General features: G+C 38.0%; 1 long non-coding RNA gene across 2 annotated transcripts; it reads left to right on the top strand.

The window, feature by feature from the left end:
- Nucleotides 1-6,489: 6,489 nt before the first annotated feature.
- On the top strand, nt 6,490-22,299 carry LOC111735559. 2 transcript variants are annotated; one of them, XR_002778841.1, is made up of 3 exons: nt 6,490-6,716; nt 16,735-16,822; nt 19,771-20,715. It is a non-coding gene; the product is annotated as an uncharacterized LOC111735559 (long non-coding RNA). The 2 variants fall into 2 exon arrangements; XR_002778840.1 differs by lacking the exon at nt 19,771-20,715 and adding an exon at nt 22,097-22,299 and having other exon boundaries at nt 6,492-6,716.
- The last annotated feature ends 1,552 nt before the right edge of the window (nt 22,300-23,851 follow it).

Below are 23,851 nucleotides of genomic sequence, written 5' to 3'. Positions count from 1 at the left end.
AATCTGCAGCTTTCTGTAAAAGTCTCAGACCACAGCAAAGTCTGCCACTGTCCTCAGGCCCTCAGACCCCCGTGACCCACTCAAGAGATAGTGCAGCTCGGACTGGCACCAGTGGCTCTCCACCAAGTCTATTCCCAAAATGTATGGGCTGTGCATGGGCCACATGAGCTAAGGATTGCTGCCTCCTAATAAATATGTGGCCCAGGGAAGCTGCAGGGGTGAGGCTGGAGGCTCCATAAAAGGCTGCACAGACAACTTGTGGACTGGGTAGGGCAGGACCCCAAGGAGACACAGGGTGGAGCGGGCCAATCTCACCAGCCAAAGCAGCTTCAGAATTGGCTGCGTGGAGGGGAGGGTTAGGCACAAGCAAGATGGCACCCACCTATAGACTGCCCCAAAGGGGTGCTTGACGAAAGAGCAATAGCAGCTTTTCCTCCAGCCCTTGCCCCAGTGCCACGCATCTGTCTTTCCCTATATGTCTCTTGTGCCTCCCGAGCTGCTGACCCTGCACTGGAGCCCAGGGCATGTCTATAAGCAAGTCTGTGTGCAGGCCCTTTAAAGAGACATCTGAGTTTTCAGGTTTTTTCCATCTCGCCCAGACAGCCAGAGTCCTCACTAGTTTTCACAGTCAGATTTTGGAACTCCTCTTCCTAGGACTGGAACCCTGGGCTGGGGATCTCGTGTGCGGCTAGGCCCCCTTGTTCCTTCAGGAAGGACTTCTGCAGCCACACTCTCCGCTAGGCATGGGTGTGGGACCAGCCTGCTTTATGTCTCAGCTCCTCCTACTAGACTCAATGTTGTCCCTTTTTATATCCTCAGATGTATGTGTTACGATCAGCTAGACTGCAGGTGGTTCTCCAAGCTGTTTTTATTTATAATTTGGTTATAATTTTAACACGGTCATGGAAGGAGGGGAACCCTGCTTTTACCTGGCCCGCCATCTTGACTGGAATTCAATCATTCTTCTTTTTTTTATTATTGTTTTTTATAGTGACATTGGTTAACGAAATACAGTAAGTTTCAGGCGTGCAATTCAACAGTAAGGCATATATATACATTGCATTGTGTGTTCACCGCCCATAGATTTCTGTCACCACATATTTGACCCCTTTTACTCTATCTACCTCCCCTCTTCCCTCTCCCCTCTGGTAACCACTAGTCTATTGTCTATGTCCATGAGTCTCTGTTTGTTTGTCCTGTTTATTTGTTGCTTTTAGGTTTATATCCCACATATAAGTGATATCATGTAGTTTTCAACATTTTCCTGTCTGGTTTATTTCACTTAGCATAATTATCTGAAGGTCCATCCATGCTGTCGCAAATGGCAGTATTTCATCTCTTCTTATGGCTGAGTAATATTCCATTGTATATATGTACCACAGCTTCTTTATCCAATCATCTATTGTAGGACACTTGGTTGCTTCCATGTCCTGGCCACCATGAATAGTACAATCATTCTTCTTTTTAAAGTAGGCATTTACAGCTATGAATTTCCCTCTGCATCTTAATGCAGATGTAAATGTAGGTATTTAAAGCTATGCATTTCCCATAAATTTGGCATATTGTATTTTTGTTTATATTCATCTTTAGATTTTTGAGTTTCCTTTGTGATTTATTCTTTTACCCATTGGTTGTTAAGAGTGTGTTGTTTAATTTGCACATATTGTGAATTTTCCGGTTTTCCTTATGATATTGATTTCTAACTTCATCCTGCTGTGATGAGAGTACATACTTTATATGACATCCATTTTTAAAATCTATTGAGACTTGTAGCCTCACATATAATCTAACCTGAAGAATGTCCAGGTGTACTTTAGAAGAATTTGTATTCTGGTTGTTTTTTTTGGGGGGGGGGCGGTGTTCTGTATACGTATTAGGTCTAGTTGGTTTATTGCATGGTTCAGGTCATCTATTTCCTTATTTATCTTCTGTCTGGTTGTTTTATTCTTGAGAGTGGGGTACTGAAGTCTCCAACTATTGTAGAAGCCTATTTTGCTTCATATATTTTGAGGGTCTGTTATTAGGTATATAAATGTTTATAATTTGATATCTTGCTCTATTGAAACAATATACAATGTCGCCTTTTGTAACCTTTTTAAAATTTTTAAGTCTACCTCGTCTGATATTAGCATAGCAAGCCCAACTCTCTTTTAGTTACTATTTGCATGGAATATTTTTTACTATCGTTTCACTTTCAACCTATTTGTGCCTTTGGATCTAAAGTGAGTCTTATAGAAAATATAGAGTTGGATCATGCTTTCTTTAACCTATTTCCTGTTTAGAAAAAAAAAAGTGCAGCTCACTGCCAGTGTTAATTTTACATAAACCCGTTCTTTGAAGCTGAAGCAAATCTGACTGGTTTTCGATGTGAAAATAAAATATAAAAACTGTTCTTGGAGTTATTTCTAAACAGAACTTGTCTCTAATCCTAATGTAAGAAACGTATGCATAAATCAGATTTATCAAATGCATCTTAGGCTAATAACTGTTTGAGAATGATGTTAACATAATGTGTAGGAATCCTACGTTTTCTAGGATTTAACATTTTCTGTGATCAGGAATTACTGTATTTTGTAAATGAAAATACCACTACTGAAAACAAAATTCTATACATAGAATGATATCATTTGTTTCCAAAGACTATCGATATACTACAGCAATGCAAAAATAATAAATGCAAGATATTTCATGGCAAAATTTGGAGGTAAGGTTAGGACTGTAATCCATGAGTTATCTTGGGGTAAATGCTGTAGCCACAAGCATCACCAGCAAGTATTCTTGGGGCAAACAGGAAATGGGTTAAATCCATTCTGCCAATCTCTCTTTTAATTGAAGAGTTTAATCATTTAAATATAAAGTAATTACTGATAGTGATTTAATTCTTCCATTTTGCTATTTGTTTTCTACATGCCTTATAGACTTGACTCTTCCTTATTACAGCTTTCTCTGTTAATTTTTGTAGCGAAATGTTTTTATTACCTTATAATTTCCTTTTGTGTGTATTCCTTAGATATTTTCTTTGTGGTTACCACGGGGATTACATTTAACATGTAAAGTCATAAAAATCTAATTTGAATTGATAACAACTTAACTTTTATAGCATACAAAAACTGTTCCTATACAGTTTTACCTCTTTTGTTAGTTGCCACATCTGTTTTAATAAATCGTATGCCCAGCAACACAGAATAATTGCTTTTTATGCATGTCTCTTAAATCATGTAGAAAATAAAAAATGGAGTTACAAACCAAAATTACAATTATACTAGCTTTTATAATTGCACATGTATTTACTTTTACCTAATGTTTGTATTTCTTCATACAGATTCAAATTACTGTCTAGTATCTTTTCATTTCCAACTGAAGGACTCCCTTTAGCATTTCTTGTCACATCCAGAAGTAATAAACTCTCTCAGCCTTTCCCAAATGGACTTATGGCCTTTACCAGGGTGACAGTACATTAGGAAAAAGGGAATAATCAGAACTTTTGGGGATTACTGGACACTGGTTCCAAACTGATGTCAATTATAGGCGACTCAAAATGTCACTGTAGTCCACCAGTCAGAGTAGTGGATTATGGAGGTCACATGATGAAGTTTTAGATCAAGTCTATCTCACAATGAGCCTAGTGGTCCCCAAACCCATCCTGAGGTCATTTATGCACTCCTAGAATGTATAATTGCAATAGATATACTCAGTTACTGAAGGCATTCCTACATCAATTTTCTGACCTATGGAATAAGGGCTACCATGGTGGAAAAAGCCAAGTGGAACCACTAGAACTGTTATTACCTAGGAAAAAAGTACAAATAGTACTGCATTCCTGGAGGAATTTAAGAAGTTAGTGCCACCATAGCTAGTAGTCATTTTTCAAACTTTCTTCTGCCGTTTCAAAGATTAAACCACCAATAAAGAGTTTACAAAGATGTCCCTTTTCTCACTTGATAGCACTCAGTCACTTCAGTTGGATTTCAGCCCAGAGAGTTGAGAGAGAGCTATCTTCTGATGAGCATGAGCACACCTGTCCTTGCACTGTTGTCTTGAGTCATTTTCTTGATGCTCTCTGCTGTGGTATGATACATGCAAAGGCCTTCCATACTACAAAATATTTTCAAAATCATTTATATTTCATCATACTACATCTCTGATTTCTCTTTTTATATTTATTTTGTGAACTAGCATAATGTCCCCCAAATAACTATTTTCTCGAGCATTCCAAACTGATTTGAAATCATCTTTCTCACTTTCCTTACTTTTCTTTCTCCCCCACTTTCTCCCTCCTACTTACTTTGACTTTCCCTTTGGTTCTGTTTAGCTGACTTTTATCATTGTCACATTGATTATTATAGTTTTATTTTAAAATGCTAGTAATAAAGCAAATTGAGCTTTATTATTTATCACCATTTTCTTGATTAATATCACCAATATAGTCATCCAGATAAGTAATAGAATTACTTTGTGGTACTGAAAATATGCAAATGCTGTTTTTAATTGTGTTATATTAAATTCACAGCTAATTTTATGGGAGACCTTCAATTTAGGTTTAAAATTTTATTTATATAAGAATATGTATAATTCTGCACATGCAATTCGTGTAAAAATGAAAGTAACTTTTAAGATTTCTGAAACAAATTTGACATATTTCTTTCCCAATTTTAATATAAAAATTATCTCAATCAAGCTTTGGTCCTAATTTTGTTCCACTATTAAGGCAAAACCCTTTTGAGTATAGTAAGTCTTCACTTAACGTCGTGGATATATTCTTGGAAACTGCAACTTTAAGCAAAATGACACATAATGAAACCAATTTTACTATAGACTAATATAAACAAGAGTTAAGTTCCTACGACATATTTCTGGTCACAAAAACATCAAGTTTCTAAATAAAGACCTAAAACACTTCTAATATTAAACATTGTAATAAATGTGAGCAATACATCTATTTAAGAACGATTAATAAACACAAGTAAGAAAATTATTTTCCACCCCACTTATTCCAGTTCAGGGCCGAGGGCAGCTGGAGCCTATCCTGGCAGCTCAGAGTGCAAGGCAGGAAACAACCCTGGACAGGATGCCCTTCCATTGCAGGGTATGCTTACACACACTCAAACTGTGACAAATTAGACACACCAATGAACCAAACATGCACATCTTTGGTATGTGGGAGGAAACTGGAATACTTGGAAAAAACCCACACAGACATGGGGAGAACGTGCAAACCACACAGTTGCCTGTGACTGATAATCAATTTTTTTCTCAACAGCATTAAAATGAAACGATGTTGAATGAAACATTATTTGAGGACCTGGTGTACTTTACTCCACACTGTGAAATATGAAGATTGCCACTCTGGTGGGAACAAGCACTAACCCTGGCCCTATGTGAACTCACAGTGTTTCCCTCTAATCCTTTTTAGTGTTTCTGTCCTGGGGGTTGCACATGCACTTGTTGGTTGGTATTCAACTGATACTTAAGGAGGACCCTTCTCTTGGGTTCCCTTTTTTGTCCTGGGACCTGAAATTTCTCTCCATGGGGCAGTTCAAAGGCTCACCTGGTTCCTTACCCATCACTCTGGGTTCACTGCTCTTCACTGGCTTCTGTCCAATGGCTTCAAACCTGTTCTTTCACATATCTTTTCCTTTTTAAATTATTTTTAGAGAAGAGGCTAAATCTGGTTCCTGTTACTTCATTTTAGGCAGAAGCAAATAGGAAGTAATTTGAAAACTTCTGTCAAATTCCTAGAAGTGTGTCTTTTTATAATGATTTTGATATATCAGTTTCTGAACTTTCTATTCTGTTTCATCTAATCGATGATTGTTATATTAATGTCATTTTGTAGCTTTAAATGTCTTCACGTTTAGTTTTTCCTAATTTTTTCTTATATTAAAAAAAAGCTTCAGAATCTTCTCTTTAACAAAGAAAAATTCCAGTACCTTTTGCATTTTTTGCTGTTATTTAATAACATGCTGTTATTTAAATGTAAAAACACGAGGATGAATTTGCAGGATAGAGGACAAATACACATCCAGGTAACTAACATCTCTTCATTTAAAAAAAAAATAAAAATTACAAGGACTCTATATTAAGTTCAATAAGAACGATTTTAGTGCTCACCTGAACCACCATGTAACCCCAGGGCAGTTTGATTTTACTTGCTTGATTTTCCACAATTTCTCCCAGAGCCCAAGTGACTAATTCTGACACGTGAGCGCGGGCTCCAATGGAATCGAGGGGTTGATTTACAGACGCCCTCACTGAACGACCAAGTCCAGTAGGGCTCTCTGGGAAGGCGACATGCGCCCTGGAGCGTTATGGGAGTATAGTCCATCTCGCTGCAGTCTGGGTAGTGTGCGCCGGCTCTCGGGGACATTGTGGTTATTGCAGACCCCACTCCAGGAACACTGTGTGTAGCGTAATCCCGGACTACAGGGTAATGTGCCTAACTTAATCTCGTGCCCTCGGAGCATTTTGAGTAGCGCGGGACCGCGCCACGGGGCATCGCGGGCATTGTAGTCCCGCCCCGGGGCGTTGTGGGTAGTGTGACACCCCCGCTCCGCGCCAGCTCCGCCTCATAGTGGGAATGGGAACTCTGTTGGTAGAGTAGTCTGCGCTCCGGGGCATTGTGGGCATTGTAGTTCCTCCCAGAGGCACTGTGGGTAGCGCTCTACCACGCCCCGGGGGGTAGGTTGGCGTGTGGTAACGGTCCTTCCGCACTTGTGGTGAGCGAGTCTGCGTTGGCAGCCGGCGCCCAGGAAAGGAGGGTCGGGAAAACCGGGATAGAGAGGGCTGGAGAAGTCTCGCTTTGACCGCGGGTTCCTTGAGTTTGATTTTCCGGGCGCGGTCGGGGGCTGGGTGCCCAACGTCCTGGCCTGGAGAGGCCGGGAATAGTTAGGGTGATTTGGGGGACACCGGCACCCCTGGCTCAGAGCAGACATCCCCACAGCTGTGGGCGTGCGGCTTACGTCCTGAGGGTTCATGGGGGCGCGAGGCTGGATAATGCCCACCGTGGTGGTTGGAGGCGCTCCTTGGCCCCGAGGATTCGGGTTTTGGGGGAAGCATTGTTCTGCGGCAGACACCTAGACTTATTTGGGTGAAGGAGGTGGAGGATGACTGGGGCCGAGCGACCCGGGTCAGCGAACTTCGAGCCCCTGGCAAGTTCGAAAGGCTGACGGAGTCTGCCATCCTGGGTTGCTTGGGACATCCTTGTGGCCAGACAGCTCCCTCCGGCGTCGGGACTTTCTTGAGCATGGGGTGAAGTGAAGTGGAGCTCACGGGGCAGAGAACTTTCCCCAGCCCCATGGGGCTGCTAGTTGACCCCCTGAATTACTGGGGATTGGGGGGGGCGTGTAAGACATCCACACTTAAGTTCTTATTTTTAACTTTTCATTATGAAAACATTACAATCATACCCAGAAGTAGCCATGAGGTTCCATGGATTCATCACTCAGATTCACCATTTAGCAATGAGAACCTGTCATTTTCGCCCAAATCAGCAATCCCAAGTGTGCTTCTCTTTGAGCACTGTCTCTCCCCAGGGGCCTATGCCGGGCCTGAAGTCAGAGTTCAAACACAGGTCTAACCCTTTCTCATGAAGTTGTCTTCAGTGTGGAAAGAGGTAAAACTTGTTTGGCGCATGCTAAGTGCTCAGTAACGTTAATTTGTGTTTTTACTAAACGCATAGGCACATGAAAGATGATGTCATGCTGGCTTGATCTAAAACCCTGACTCTGCCCCTCTGGCCGTCTTTCCCTTCCTGGTTCTAATACTTTGGTGAAGAGGACCCCAGCTACGGGATTGGGGGTTTCCACCCTACCAGCTGGGCTGGAAGAGAATCCTGAGACCAGAGCTGCTTTTTATGCCCAGGTCTTCCTTGGAGCATCCCGTGCACCCCCCGGATCCAGAGGGGCTGCCTGTTAGGGAAGGGAGAACTCCTAAGGGCCTGGCAGCCCTATCTCAGGTGGGCAGCACTTCCCTATATTCCTGTGGTGTCTTTGCTCATAATGGAGAGGGTACATTGCTTTTCTTGGCCTTGATATCTTGGGTGTAATATGCTCTCTGGGCTCAGAGCTGCAGGTGGTTTACCCTGAAGCCAGGCCTGTTCTTGAAGAGTCACAGCCTTCCGACCTCATTCAGAGGCTTCCCAACATCTACAGGGAACTCCCTCTCAGACATTCACCCAACAGTATTCTCAGGTCCTTGGAGTGCTGGCAAAACAAAGGTGAGGAGAAGTGTTTTGAGAGCTGTAGTCCTATGTTGCTGGCTGTATGCTTTCTGTTCACTGCCATAGTTTATTTCCTCAGCTATCTTGTACATTAAGTAGTAAAATTCTCATTTTATAGAGAGGGAAATGATGTAGTACCTTTTGTCTTGGAGCTAGTTGTTCTTTAGCTTTCAAAGTTTGAATGGAAATTCAAAAGGAGGTGCTCTATTTTTCAAGTTCATGTCATATACTTAATGCTAATAAAAATAAAACATTTGTTCACTTTCTCCTGATCCTTGGTCTCATTCTCTAATGACATTAACTTCTGTTGATGACATTAATGACACCAATAGAAGGCAGGAATCAGACCACCTAGTCTTTGCAGTTTTTTCCTCACTTCCTTAAGATTTTTTCTTTTTTCCTTATTTTGGGGTGTGAAGGGAGATAAGTCATTAAGTTTAAAATTATGAAAATTTTACAAATACAGCCAAAAGTAGTGAGAATACTGTAAGAGCTCCTAGGTGCCCCTCACTTAGTTTCAGCAGTTGTCAACATTCTGCTCTTTTAGTTGTCGCTGCTGAAGTATTTTGCAGCAAATCCCAGATAACATCTTACCTATAAATACTTGTTTGCATCTCTTTTGAATAAGGACTTTAAAGAAAACAACTTTTAAATCACATGTTACACCCAACAAAATTAACTAAAATTCCTTAATGTCATCTAAATGCCTTGCTACAGTTCCCAATTTATAAGGATTGACATACATAATTTGTGCTTTGATCTGAGTGGAATTAAATAAGAAATCAGTAACAATAAGTTATCTAGAAAAATCTCAAATATCTGGAAATGAAATTGAGACTGAGTAAAGAAATACTGGATTTATCGAATGCAGACAACTCTCTTGATGATTTTCATTATAAAGGGGAGCAGAGAGATGAGATAATAACTGAAGAAAGAAATCATGACCCTCCTCTGGTCAAATTCTCAAATTCTCTAAATGCTTTGCTACAGTTCAAATCTAGCTCTCAACAACCCAACTAAGGGGTGTGTGCAGGACCATAGTGGAAATCTGCCTTCTCTATCCCCATTCGCTTTTCTACTCACCCGGTCTGGCCCTGCTGATCTTTTTTAATGGCAGGATTCTGCCTCTTGGCACAGTCTGCATGATCTCAGAGTTCTTCTGGCCTCCTTGTGTTTTCCAGATTGTCCACTAATGTTATGAATTGTTAAGTCTTGTCAATTCTTCCTCCTCTTTTCCTTTCTCCTCACCTTTATGTTTGCTCAGCTTATTGTCTTTCCCCTGTTCTAGTTCATCTTTCTGTTTTAAAAGGGTCCTCTATTGCGGATTTTGAAGTCGGACTCCGAGGCTCTGTTGGTATGACTCTATCCTTGGGCATTTGCCTTCAATCTGTGTCCCTCCTCTTTTCTCATCTGTAAAACAAGGCTAATAGCAGTGTTAGGGTTGTGAGGTGGAAACGTGATCCTACTTTGGAAGTGGTGAGGGTGCTTGGCACATAGTGCTCAGGAAGAGTGTATCTATTCTGAACTGCCCCCCACCCCAACCAGGCTTTCCAGAATCATCCTTCACCCTTCAGCTGGACTCTTGTTTATAGCCACATGGGACTCTATTCCAGTCCATGCAGTTTTATTCCCTCGTGCTTTTATGCCTCACACATTCACCTTTGTTAACCAACTAGCTCAGATATTTCACCAGGGCAAAGATTTCTGAGTATTCTCTGGCAGAATTACTCCCACTGTCCCTTTCAGTCCTAGAGGATGTATACATGAGGACTCTAAGGCTCTCATGGTGCATCCAACCGTCAAGCTGCCTTGCTGGTGTTGAGATGGTTCTTTCAGGGACCTCGTCTGGCTCTTGACTCCTCCTGGGTAATTGCTTGGCACCCAGCTGCGAAGATAGGAGAGGTTATCCTTTCTGCCTGGAAAGAGATGTTTGTTGGGGGAGTGATGGGAACTCGAGTGGGCAAGGGGGTTGGACTGTTACTGGGGAGGGCCATGAGTGCCAAGATAATAGGTGTGGATCTCGTTCTGTGGTCAGTGAGACCCGCTGCAGGGTTTTGACCAGAAGAGAGTCATGATTTCTTCCTTCAGTTATCTCATCTCTCTGCTCCCCTTTATAATGAAAATCATCAAGAGAGTTGTCTACATTCGATAAATCCAGTATTTCTTCACCCAGTCTCAATTACATTTCCAGATATTTGGGATTTTTCTAGATAACTTATTTTTACTGATTTAATTCCACTCAGATCGAAGAACAAATTATGTATAATGTCAATCCTTGTAAGTTGGGAGTTATTTCACAGCATATATAGTGTCTTGGTAAATCAGATGTTGCTTAAAGCTGATGAGATCAGATATCCTTTCCTTGTTCCTGATTTCAGGGAATTCATTTACTATTTTATCATTAAGTATGGCATTAGCTCTAGGTGTTTTTCTGCAGATGCTTATGGATTAAGTTGAGGACATTTCTATTAGTTTGCTGAGATTTTTTAATCATGCATAACCTTTGAATTTTGTCATATGTTTTTTTCTGCAACTGTTGAGGTGATATTTTTCCTTTATTCTGTTAATGAAAATAATTACATTGATTGTTTTCCAATTGTTAAACTAACATTGCATTTTTTAGATAAATTTCACATGTTCATGATGTGTTATCCTTATATTGCTCGTTTCGACTTGCTGATGTTTTTAAAGGATTTTTTCATGAAGATATTGGTCTGTGATTTTACTTCTTGTAATATCTTTTTCAGATTTTGATATTTGGGTTATGCTGGCTTCATAAAGTGAATTGGGAAGTATTCCCTTCTCTTCCTACTTAAATATTTTATGAATTAATCAGTGATCCTGGACTTTTCTGATAAAGTTTTAAATTATGATTTTTATATCTTTAGCAGACGTAGAGATATTCCAAATTTCTATTTTAGTTTTGATAACAAGGAATTTGTCCATTTCATCTAACTTTTTAGAACTTTGAGCCAATGGTTTTATTTTTTTTAATAGGCATCCCTTTTAATGCCTGCATAATTTGTAATGTTTCCTATTTCAATCCTGATACTGATCATTTGACTTTTATTTAATCACTCTTTCTATGGATTTAGCAATTTTTATTATAGATTGATCCTCTTTTACTATTTTTTGTGGGAAATATAACATATTTACCCTCTTAACAATTTTTATATGTACAGTACAGTATTGTTAATTGTATCCACATTGTTGTACAACACATCTCTAGAACATTTTCATCTTGCATGAGTGAAACTTTACCCATTGATCAAGAACTTTTTTCCTCTTCCTTCCAGCCCCTGGTAACCACCATTCTACTTCCTTTTCTATTAACTTAGATCCCTCATATAAGTGGAATAATGCCATGTTTCTTTTTGTGATTGGCATATTTCACTTAGCATAATGTCCTCAAGGTTCATCCATATTGTAGCAAAAGACAGGATTTTCTTTTTAAAGGCTGAATAATATTCCTTTTTCTTGTATTTACCACTTTTTCTTTATCCGTTCATCTGTCAATAGATAGATTGCTTTCACATCTTGGCTGATATGGTTCTGCAAATGTATCTTCAAGATAGTGTTTTCAATTCCTTTGGAGATACATCCAGAAGTGGAATTGATGGATCATCTGATAGTTCATATGATAATTCTATTGTTAATTTTTCGAGGAACCTTCCTACTGTTTTCCATAGTGGCTGCACCATTTTACAATCCTGGCAATAGTACATTAGAGTTTCAGTGTCTCCACATCCTTGCCAAAACTTGATATTTTTTGCTTTTTCAATAATGGCCATTCTAACAGGTGGAAGTGGTATCTCATTGTATTTTGATTTGCATTTCCCTGATAATTTGTGATGTTTAGCATCTTCATGTGCTATCGACTATTTGTATCTCTTTGGAGAAATAGTTATTCAAGTCCTTTGCCTATTTTTAATCAGGGTTTTTTGTTGTTGTTGTTAATGAGTTGTAGGAATTCTTTATATGTTCTGGATATTAACCCCTTGTCTGGTATATGGTTTGCATCTATTTTCTCTCATTCTGTAGGTTGCTTTTACACTCTGTTGATTGATTGTTTCTTTTGCTGCACAGAAGTTTTTAATGTAGCCTCATTTGTCTATTTTTGCTTTTGTTGCTCGTGTTTTTGGTGTTATTGCCCATTCCAATGTCATGAAGATTTTCCTCTGATTCTTTTTTACAATTTCAAGCCTGGGACTTAGCAATTTTAATATTTGCAAATAATCAACCTTTGCTTAATTTCTTTATAGTTTTTTTTCCTCTTTATTTTCTAGCTTCTTAAGGTGCTAGGTGATTTTATAAATTAATTTTGTAAACTAAAACTTTTCTTTTTTTGGTGCATTGAAAGCTATAATTTTCCCTTAAAGAAAAACTAGAACTGTGGTATTGGTTTGCTAGAACTGCCATAACAAAGCACCGTAGACTGGTGGCTTAAATAGCAGTTTATTTTCTTACAATTCTGGAGGCTGTAAAAGATCAAGGTGTTGGTAGTTTTGTCTTCTTCTGAGGTTTTTCTTTGGCTTGTAGATGGCCTTCTCCCTGTGTTTACGTGGTCTCTCTGGAACTGTCTGTATTCAAATTTTTTATAAGGATATCAGTTATATTGGATTAAGGCCCACTCTAATAATGTCATTTTAATTTAATTACTTCTTTAAAGAACCTGTCTCCAAATGAAGTCACAGTCTAAGGTACTGGGGGTTAGGACTTTAGCATATGAATTTGATAGGAAACATAGTACAGCCCATAACAGATCCGTATCGCAAATTTGGTTAGTCGTGATATGTTTTTTAATTAAGTTTATTGGGGTAGCATTGGTTAATACAATTATATAATTTTCAAGTGTACATTATAATTTGACATTTGTATATTCTATTGTGTGTTTATCACCCAAAGTCCAGTTTCCTTCAGCTACCATATATTTGATCCCCTTTACCCACTTCCCCCTCCCCCTAATCCCCCTTCATTTGACCTCCTTTACTGCATCTACCTCCGCGCTCCTCCCCACTCCCCACCCTCTGATAATCACTAGTCTGCAGTCCATGTCCATGAGTCTCTGTTTGTTTGTCCTGTTTATTTGTTGCTTTTAGGTTTATATCCCACATATAAGTGATATCATGCGATTTTCAACTTTTTCTGTCTGGCTTATTTCGCTTAGCATGATTATCTCGAGGTCCATCCATGTTGTCACAAATGGCAGTATTTCGTCTCTTCTTATGGCTGAGTAATATTCCATTGTATACATGTACCACAGCTTCTTTATCCAATTATCTATCGTAGGACACTTCAGTTGCTTCCATGTCCTGGCCACTGTGAATAATGCTAGAGAACATACAAATGGCCAACAGATATTTGAAAAGATGCTCAATATCGCTAGCTATTAGGGAAATGCAAATCAAAACCACAATGAGATACCATCTCACGCCTGTTAGAATAGCTTTAATCAACAAAACAAGTAATAACAAATGTCGGAGAGGATACGAAGGAAAAGGAACCCTCATACACTGCTGGCGGGACTGCAAATGGGTACAGCCACTATAGGAAACAGTATAGAGGTTCCTCAGAAAACCAAGAATCAATCTACCATATGATCCAGCAATCCCTCTACTGGATATTTACCCCCCAAACTTGAAAACCCATATCCTAAAAGATATTTGCATTATTCACTGTGATATGTTTTGATATGTTGATTTTATTAGAATCATTTTATTATAATCATTAAGTTCGAAACACTTCTTTATGTCCTTTGGAATATTTGCTTTCATCCGTATCCCTTTTAGACTAGTGTTGCTTAATTTCTAAATATGGAGGTCTTTGTAGATATCTTACTGTTATTTATTTTTACTTCAGTTCCATCTTGGGAAAAGAACATACTCTTTTTAAATTTTAGTCCTTTGAAATTGATGATTGGTTTTACATACCTCAGAATTTCATTTACCTTGGTAAACATTCTGTGTGCACCTTCTGCATTTGGCTTTAAAGTTGTATAAATGTAGATTGGATCAATACTGCCTGATAGTGTTTTCAAATCTGTTTTCTTACTGATTTACTGTCAACTTATTTTTTTACTTACTGAGAGGCATAGTAAGTTTTCTTACCTATGATTATGATTCTGTTTCTCTTTTTCACTTACTTTTTTTCTATGTATTTATACCTATGTATTTTTTCCCAGTCTATGGCTTGACTTATTTTCTTACCAGCATCTTTTGCAGAACAGTTTTTAGCTTAACAGAATCTAGCTTAACCAATTTTTTTCTTTCATGGATTGTGTTTTTGGTGTTACATCTGAGAAGACATTGCCAAGCCCAAGGTTACCTATATCTTCTCTCATGTTACCTTCTAGGAATTTTATAGTTTCACATTTTGCCTTTGGTTCTATGATCCATTTGATAATTTTTGTGAAAGGTGTAAGATCTATGTCCAGATTTTTTTTTGTTTTGCATGTGGATGTCCAGTTGTTTCAGTATTACCATTCATTGAAAAGATAATCCTTTCTCCGTTGAATTTCCTTTGCTCCTTTGTCAAAGATCAGTTGACTCTATTTGTGTGGGTCTGTTGCTGTGCTCTCTGTTTGTTTGGGTTTTTTTTGCCAATACCACACTCTTAATTACCGTGGCCTTATAGTCAGTTGTGGAATCCAGTTGTGTCAGTCTTCGACTGTTTGTCTTTAGTATTGTGTTGGCCTTTCCATATAAACTTTAGAACCATTTGAGGATATCTTCAAAGTAACTTGCTGAGATTTTGATGGAGATTGCGTTGAGTGTATAGATCAAGTTGGGAAGAACTGATATCTTAATACTGAGTCTCCATATCCATCAAATGGACTATCTCTCCATTTACTTAGATCTTTGGTTTCTTTCAGCAGAGTTTTATACTTTTCCTCATATAGATCTGATTCAAATTTTTAAAAGGTTTATACCTAAGTATTTCACTTTCCTGGGAGCTCATATGACTATTGTAATGGTTTTAATTTCAAATTCTGTTTGTTCATGGCTGGTATGTAAGAAAGCAATTTATTTTTGTATATGAACCTTGTATCCTGCAGCCTCGATATAATGACTTGTTAGTTCCAGAAATTTCTTGTTGATTCTTTGGGATTTTCTACATAGGCAATCAAGTCATATGCAGACAAAGACAGTTTTATCTCTTCTTTCCCTATCCATATGCCTTTTATTTCCTTTGTTTTCTTACAGTAGCTAGCAATTCTAGTATGATATGGAATAGGAGTGGTGAAAGGGGACAGCCTTGCCTGTTTTTGATCTTAGGAGGACAGCATCTAGTTTCTCACCATTAAATATGATGTTAATTGTAGACTTTGCATTTTTTATTTAAGCATAGCCAAAATTATTTGCAGAGAGTGTCGCCATAGCCCATTCTTAACCTAAGCCTAATAAAATTAGTATTATTCTTTAATGCTATCTAATTTCTAGTCAGTGTTCAGATTTCTCTGATTGCCTCAAAAATATCTAAACAAGGTCCACACATTGCATTTAATGGATATCTCTTTGTCTCCTTTTATTCCACAAGAGTGTACGTATGTGTGCTCTCTTTCTCTCCCTCTCTTCCACCTCCTCCTCCCCCTCCTCCTTCCCCTTCTCCTTCCTCTTTCTCTCTCTCTCCCCTCTTCTTTATGCTTTTAACTTGTTGAAAAATTTTAAGAAAATTACAAATATGTCAGTTCGACTCTCAGTACTTCGATTACTTAATAATGACTTGTTTTTCTCTACATTCAGAATATCATGATCACATCTAACAATATTCACAATAATTCTCTAATATCATTTAATACCCAGTTCATATTGAATTCTCCTTTATAGTCCCCCAAATGTTCATCTGTGCAAACAAGGCCTATAGATGACATTCGAAGAATGGTTTATTTCTTAAGTAGCTTTGAATTAAGGAAAATTTCCCCTCTTGAAGTTTTTTGTTTTTGTTTTTTTTAATAAAATTGATTTGTTGAGCACCTGGTTCATTGGCTGATTGCCCATTCTTAAATTTCAAGTCACATTTCACATCTTGGGAATCAAATTTTGGATATATAAGTAGAAGGGATCATGGAACCAAGTTATATAAGGCTTCCAACGTGCTTCAGGTCTCCCTCAAAATCTACATTCTGTGTAGTGCTTTCCATTTTGAATTTCCCGGGTCTTATCCTTTGGCCTCAGGGCAGATGTAGATAGGGAGCTTCTGTTTTCACTGTGATAGGTCACTTTATTTCTCAGTGTGAGTGCTCACCTCTGGCCACTCTGAGGTCCTTTTCCTTTTAATAGTGTCCACACAGTGACAATCTCACCCCACTGCTGGGGGCTTCATTTCCCAACCCGACATTGAGGCCGAGCCTGCGGCTGGCCCAGCTCTGAGGTTCTTCTTTATAGGACACTGGTTAAAAATAAGCTTCTCTGTGCTCTCTGCAACCTGCCTTTCATAGCTCCCCTTACTCCTCCTGAACTAGGAGGCTGGATGGAAGGGTACTCCTCCCAAGCACACCCTCACTTCTCTTTCCCCAGCTCTGCCTCTGCAACTTGACTGTTCTCTAGAAAGAGCACTCAGCAGACCAGGAATATGACCCCAGGGCTCCTGACAACCAGGGACCAGGTAAGTCCTGAAATTTCTTTCTAGTTCTTGCAGGATGGACCCATCATGTTTTTCTTGCTGGTACTAAGCCATATCTAGCTCTTATCTTGGAGGTGTGGCCCATCTTACCTGGAGCCTTTTCTCAGACACCTCTGCTTCACTCATGACTTAAGCATTTACCAAGCAGTAAATTGTGATCAGCATAGTCAAAATATAAATTTAGCACATTCCTGCATATGTGCCCAGCAATTCCCAGGGCCTAACAAATTGAAGGAAGGCTTTTGAGGAAGGAGTTGACCAAGCTGCCCCTGGTGGATTTAGCAAGTTGAAGAGCTAAGGGAAGGCATTCCTGTGGGAATGGGACAGGAAACTTAGTGCATCTCAGAGACTGAGTGACTGGCAGGCTGTCCTTCACCATATGGGAAATTTGGAGCAGCCAGTGGCCTTTGGTCACATCAGTTTTCTCTTTGTAGAGGTGAGGGTGTTACTTGCTATTGCTTGTGACTCATGGATGGATTAATTGGGCCGGCCCCATGCTTTTATTTCAATGAGTTTTCCACACTTAAAAATTGGAAGATTACATCTAAAGGTCTGGATTGCCAACTTCTCTGAGAATAGATTATTCCCCACTGTCCTTAATCCACACTGTTGGCGGATGACAAGTAGCTGGAGCCAACTAGTGTCTCCACAGTCTAGTCATATTCCTTGCTCCTCTTCACCCCAAGTCCAAGGCACCTGCTTCATTCACTCATTACTTGCCTGGCCCATGAAGGCTTTGCCTTCACCCGCTTTGAGCCTGGTTGGAGACAGTTCAGCCTGACTCCTGAAAGCCAGGCGGAGGAGTGTGGACTTGAACTTGGAGCAAGCTGAGCTTTGAAGTATTTTGAAAAGGAATTTGCCATATTGAAATCAAGGATTTGGAAGTAATAGTAATTGAGTGAATATATGTCCTAAAGGAATGATTTTCTAATCCCTAAGACTAGGCAGTATGGGAATTTTCATAATCGAATGGAGTTAACATTTACTGACCACCTAAACAGATACTGGATGGACCACTTTTGTGCTGACTATGTTAATTATGCAAAATAGTGTCAATTGTGCTAATTCAGTTTTGTATTGCCTATCCTAGAAGTATGTCAAATGTAGATTTGTTTTGTAAGGAGATCTGAACTTGATCTTAATACTGTATTCATGTGGTGGATATTTGCCTGTTTCTGTATTAATTAAAAATGATTGGTTTTGATGTTATCAGCCATCGTTGAGAGCTGTGTGTTCCTCAAACCTTTTATACCTTTGCGAGAAAACAGTGCATGTAATTCAGAATATTTCCTAAGGTAACAGGGAAAGCTTTTCTTTTGTATGTTTCACTTTATCGTTTATGATGTTAATAGAGAAGCCAAAATGGAACACCAAACCAGTTTACTTTTCCTATTCCACCATTTCCTGTGGGATCCCCACACATCCTGAACTTCATCCTATGACCAATGTCTCTCATATACATGTTTTTTTTCCCTTTGATTCATTTCCTCATGAAAAATTGATGCCAGGGCATGAGATTCTGAGTGGCTGTTTTTTTAAGATGAAATTTCTACACCTGGATGACTGTGAGGCACTCATAACACACTTATTTCATAAAGAGACCACAATCTTAACTTATTTTCAAAGAATAAAAGAACAAATAGATCTGTTTTGTTGTTTGTTAATTGAGGCATAAAAATAACATATTTTAGGGTTATTTAAATTGCATTTCCAGATATTGTGTTATGTATCATATCTGAATTATATAAACTATTCTGACCTATACATACAATATGACACTTAGGCATTTCTACTAAGGGCTTTTGCCTGGAGGAAAAATTAGAATACTGTATTCGTACCAGTAGTCCTTTCATGTCAATCTCAAGTTTTTCTAGCATGCACCTCCACACTCTTCTGGCCTCTACCCACTACACAGTTCCAAAGCCACTTCTACAGTTTTAGATATTTGTTACAGTAGCACTTCACTCTTAGTACCAAAATCTGTATTAGTCTGCTAGGACTGTCATAACAAAATACCAGACTAGTAGCTTAAACAACAGAAATTTATTTTTCATAGTTCTAGAGACTGGAAATCTAAGCTCAAGGTGCCAGTTGATTTCCTGGTGAGGGCTCTTTTCCTGGCTTGCAGATGATTGTCTTCTCACTGTATGTTCAAAGGAGACATGGCAGAGACAGAGTGAGTGAGCCCTGGTCTCTTCCTCTTCTTATAAGGTACCAGACTATTGTATTAGGGCCCCACCTTTATGACCTCCTTTAAGCTTACTTCTTTGGAGGCCATATCTCCAGATACAGACACAGTGTGGGTTAAGGCTTTGACATGAATTTTGGGAGTACATGATTCAGCCCATAGAACCCCACAAATGTCATGAATTTGGAAAAGTCTATAGTCGAAATTCACAACTTAACAAGCATCAGAGTATCTACAAGTGAAAATTCATAAGGGTACAGAGAATCCTATAAATACGATGAATGTGAAACTCTTGATTTGTTTCATGTCAGAGAATTGATAAAGGGAAAAGGTCATAGATAGAGTGAAATACAGGAAGTTTCCATGTACTAAGCCCACATGGAGCCTGACTCTACATCAGAGTATTGACACCAGGAAGTATAAGGAACATGGGGGAGATTCTGATGATACTTAGTGAATGTATGGAGGATGGCGAGAGCCCTGAGAATAGTCTGTTTCTAATCTGTTGAAAGTGTTATTTTTGGTCATCTACTAGGATATGGAAAGTGCCCTTAAAAACACATCTTGAAAGTGACTTAAAAACTTTTTGTCGATGTGAGATTTACATAATATAAAATTAACCATTTTACAACGTACAATTCAGTTGCATTTTGTATGTTCACAATGTTGTACAATTATCGCCTCTGTCTAGTTCAAGCATTTTTTAATTAAACAATCACTCCCCATTTGCTCCCCTCCCCAGATACTGACAGCCACTATCCTGCTTTGTGTCTCTCTGGATATTTCATATTAGTGGGATCATACAATTAAAAAAAAATAATTCTGCAACATCAAAAATGGCAGAGTAAGGGAAATTCATGGCTCTGTACCCTTCCACAAGCAGTTAATGAGCTGCCAAAAACTGTCAAAATTAATTTTTGTAGAACTTTGGAATCTAGTCAAAACTGGAAGATTTGGTGAAGAAAGAAGCTCCTACTTTGTGACAGGAGTGTACGGTGGCATTTTAAACTGCCTACCTACCAACTGTCTATGAGGAAGCCCAAGCGCAAAGACTTTAAATCAACTATCTTAAATATGCACAAAGAGCTAAAGGAAACCATGGACATGGAATTAAAAGAGCTAGGTCAACAATGTTTGAAGCAGTAGAGACTAACAAACAATAAAGAGAAATTATAAAAAGGAACCATATAGAAATCCTGGAGCTGCAGAGTACAGTAACTGAAGTGAAATGTGTTATAGGAGTTCAACAGCATATTTAAGCAGGCAAAATAAAGAGCCAGTGAATTTAAAAATACTTCAGTTGAGATTATCCATTCTGAAGAACAAAATGAAAAAATAATAACAAAAATGAAGAGTTTAAGAGACCTGTGAGACACCACCAAGTGTACTTACATACACATAATGGGAATTGCAGAGGGAAAGGAGAGGAAGAAAATTTCTGAAAACAATATCCAGAAACTCCCCAAATTTGATAAAAGACATAAATCTATATATCCAAGACACTCAATAAACTCCAAGTAGAATGAATTTAAAAAGATTTACACCAAGACATATTATTGTGAAATTGTCAAAACCTAAAGACAGAATTTTGAAAGCAGCACATGAGAAGTTATTTGTTACCTACAAGGAATCCTCAATAAGATTAATTAGCTGATTTCTCATCAGAAATCATAGAGGCCACCAGTCCGTGGAATGACATATTTAAGTCTCAGAAGAAAAATGACAACAAAATTTCATATCTGGCAAATTATCCTTCAAGAATGAAGGAGAAATTAAGATGCTCCCAGATAAATAAAACTTGACAGAGCTCATGAACAGTAGATCTGCTCTACAAAAAATGCTTGAGGCCAAAATGAAAAGACTCTAGACAGTAACTCTAAACTATAAGAAAGAAAACTGTAGAAAGTAAAGGTAAATTTGTAGGAAAATATTAAAGCAAGTATTATTGTATTTTTGTATGGTTCATAACTTTTGCTTTTTCTATATGGTTTAAGACAAACAAAAAATTATAAATCTGTGTTAATAGGCATACATGTATAAGGATGTAATCTGTGACAATTACAAAATAAGGGGAGAGGGATAGAAAAGTATAGGAGCAGAGTGTTTGTAACTAAATTGGTAGATTTTTACAAATTTAATGTTAATCGTAATCTGCAAAGTAACCACTAAGAAAATACTAAAAAATATACGGAAAAGGAAAGAAGGGAACAGAAATGTTACACTAAAGACTGAAAATGAAGAAAACATCTTGAGAGCAGCTCCCCCCGCCCCCCCAAAAAAAATCAAACACATTTCTTAAAGGGGAAAACTATTAAAATGGTGGTGGATTTCTCATCAGAAACTACAGAGGTTAGATGGAAGGAGTGCGATGTTTTTCAGGGGCTGAAAGAAAAAAATTGTTAACCCTGAATCTTTTACCAAATGAAAATATCTTTCAAGAATGAAGGGGAAATCAGGACATTCTCAGATGAAGAAAAACTGAGAATTTCTTTCCAGGAGAATGAGTAAAGGCAATTTTATAAACAAAAAGGAAACAATAAAAGAAGGAATCTTGGAACATCTATGCAGTAAAGAGTTAACATTGCAAACTTAAGACTGCTATCCTTAGAGTCCTACTTGCTAGATTATCCTTTGGCCGTCACCAGAATCTTGCATTTCAGAAGGTTGGCACCATTACCAGAACTGATATTAATGGCTCACTGTGCCTAAAACTACGTAGACTGTGGTTTATTTTGTCCGCCTGCTTTCCTTCTAGGATCTTGAATTTTGGTATGTGCTAGACAAAAAGTGCCTGTGTAACCAGCCCCCAATTCAAAAAGTGGGGTACTGAGCCTCTTATGAGCCTCAATGTTAGAAAACATTTAACACATGTTGTCACAAGTCATTGCTGGAGGAATTAAGTGGGTCATATGTGACTCCACTGGGAGAGGATTATTATAAGCTTATTCTTGGTTTCCTCCAGACTTTGCTTCTCATACCATTTCCTTTTATTGGTTTTGCCTTGAATCCTTTTGTTGTAATTATAGCCATGCATACAAGTATATGATGAGTCTTATGATTCCTCCTAGTGAATATCAAACCTGAGGGTGGTCTTGGGGACTTGTGACATGAACAGGATGAAAACAAAGTAAGGAAAAGTATGGGTAATTACAATAGGCACTCTTCCTACACATGAATTTTCTAAACTAATTTTGATGGTTGAAGCAAAAATTATTACATGGTCTGATATAATTCTAGAGGAAGTACTTAAGAAAATTCTATTTTCAACAAGAAGGGCAAGATGTATTGAGGCAAGATTTCTATACTTCATTCAAATTGGTAAAATGACAACACCACTAGACTGATAAGTTATGTATACATAACGTAGCACCTAGAACATCCACTTAAAAAGTTATACAAAGACATTCATTAAAAAACACTACAGATAAATCAAAATAGAATTCTAAAAAAAAAAAAGTTCAAGTAACCCACAAGAAGTCAATAATAAGAAAACTGAGAAAAAGAATAACTGATATTAGAATAGTCTAAATACACCAACTAAAAGACTGGCATAGTGAATTTTTAAAAACCCTATATATCATCTAAATGAAACTTTGGATACAGTCAGAGTAGGCAGATTAAAAGGCTAAAAAACAAAAAGATGCATCATGCAAACATTAATCAAATTAAAGCAAGAGTGGCTATATTAATATCAGGTTAGGCAGACTTCAAAGCAAAGAGAGTTACCAGACAGGATGATAAATGGGTCAGTTCACCTGGAAGACATGGTGATCTTCAATATGTATAGCATCAAATGACAGCTTCAAAATATGAGAACAGAAAATTTAAAGAAATAGACACATCAACAATTGGAGACTTGAACACCCTTCTCTCAATGATAGAATAGACCTAAAATCAGTAAGAACTCATCAACGCCAACAACCAACAGAATCTAATCAACATATGTGTAATCTAAGATTCTGCCTCAAGAATCTAGAAAAACAAGAGCAAAATAAACTCAGAAGAAACAAATGGAAGGAAATAATAGTGATAAAGGCAGAAATCAATGAAATTAAAAGTAAAAATAGAGAAAGTGAAATAAAGAGCTTCTTTGAAAACAATAAAACCAACGAACCACTAGCAAGACTAAGAGTAAACACAAATTACCAGTATCAGGAATGAAACAAGGAATGTTCCTACATACTCTGTATCCATCAAAAGAATATCTACCCATAAATTTGAAAACTCAGATAAAATGCACCTATTTCTTGAAAAACACCAACTACCTTAACTCGCCCAATATAGAATGGATACTTTGAACAGCCCTATAACTATTAAAGAAGTCCAATTTGTAATTTTTAAACTCCCACAGAAGAAATCTATAGGCCCAGGTGATTTTACTAAGGAATTCTGCCAAATGCTTAAAGAAGGCAACACCAGTACTACATGATTTCTTCCATAAAAGAGAGAGTTGGGGCACATTTTCTAGTTCACTTTATGGAGCAGGTATTATACTGAAAACAAAACCAGACAAGGACAATAGAAAAATCTAAAACTAGAGATCAACATCTCTCACGAATGTAGACCAAAAAAAAATTTAATTAATAGCAAATTGAATTGAACAATATATAAAAATAACTATACACCATTACCAAGTACCATTTACTCCAGGGGTGCAAGACTGGTTCCATATTTGAAACTCAATTAATGTAATCCACCATATTAACAGCCTAAAGAAAAAAAACCACATCATTATATCAGTTGCAGTAAATGCATTTGACAGAATTCAGCAACCATTTGTGGGGGAAAAAATTAGGACAGTAGGAACAGAGGACAACTCTACA

Source organism: Pteropus vampyrus, unplaced genomic scaffold (genome assembly GCF_000151845.1).
Source record: "Pteropus vampyrus isolate Shadow unplaced genomic scaffold, Pvam_2.0 Scaffold1000003289, whole genome shotgun sequence".
NCBI classification, from domain to species: Eukaryota; Metazoa; Chordata; class Mammalia; order Chiroptera; family Pteropodidae; genus Pteropus; species Pteropus vampyrus.
This window is presented reverse-complemented; position numbering and strand designations above follow the sequence as displayed.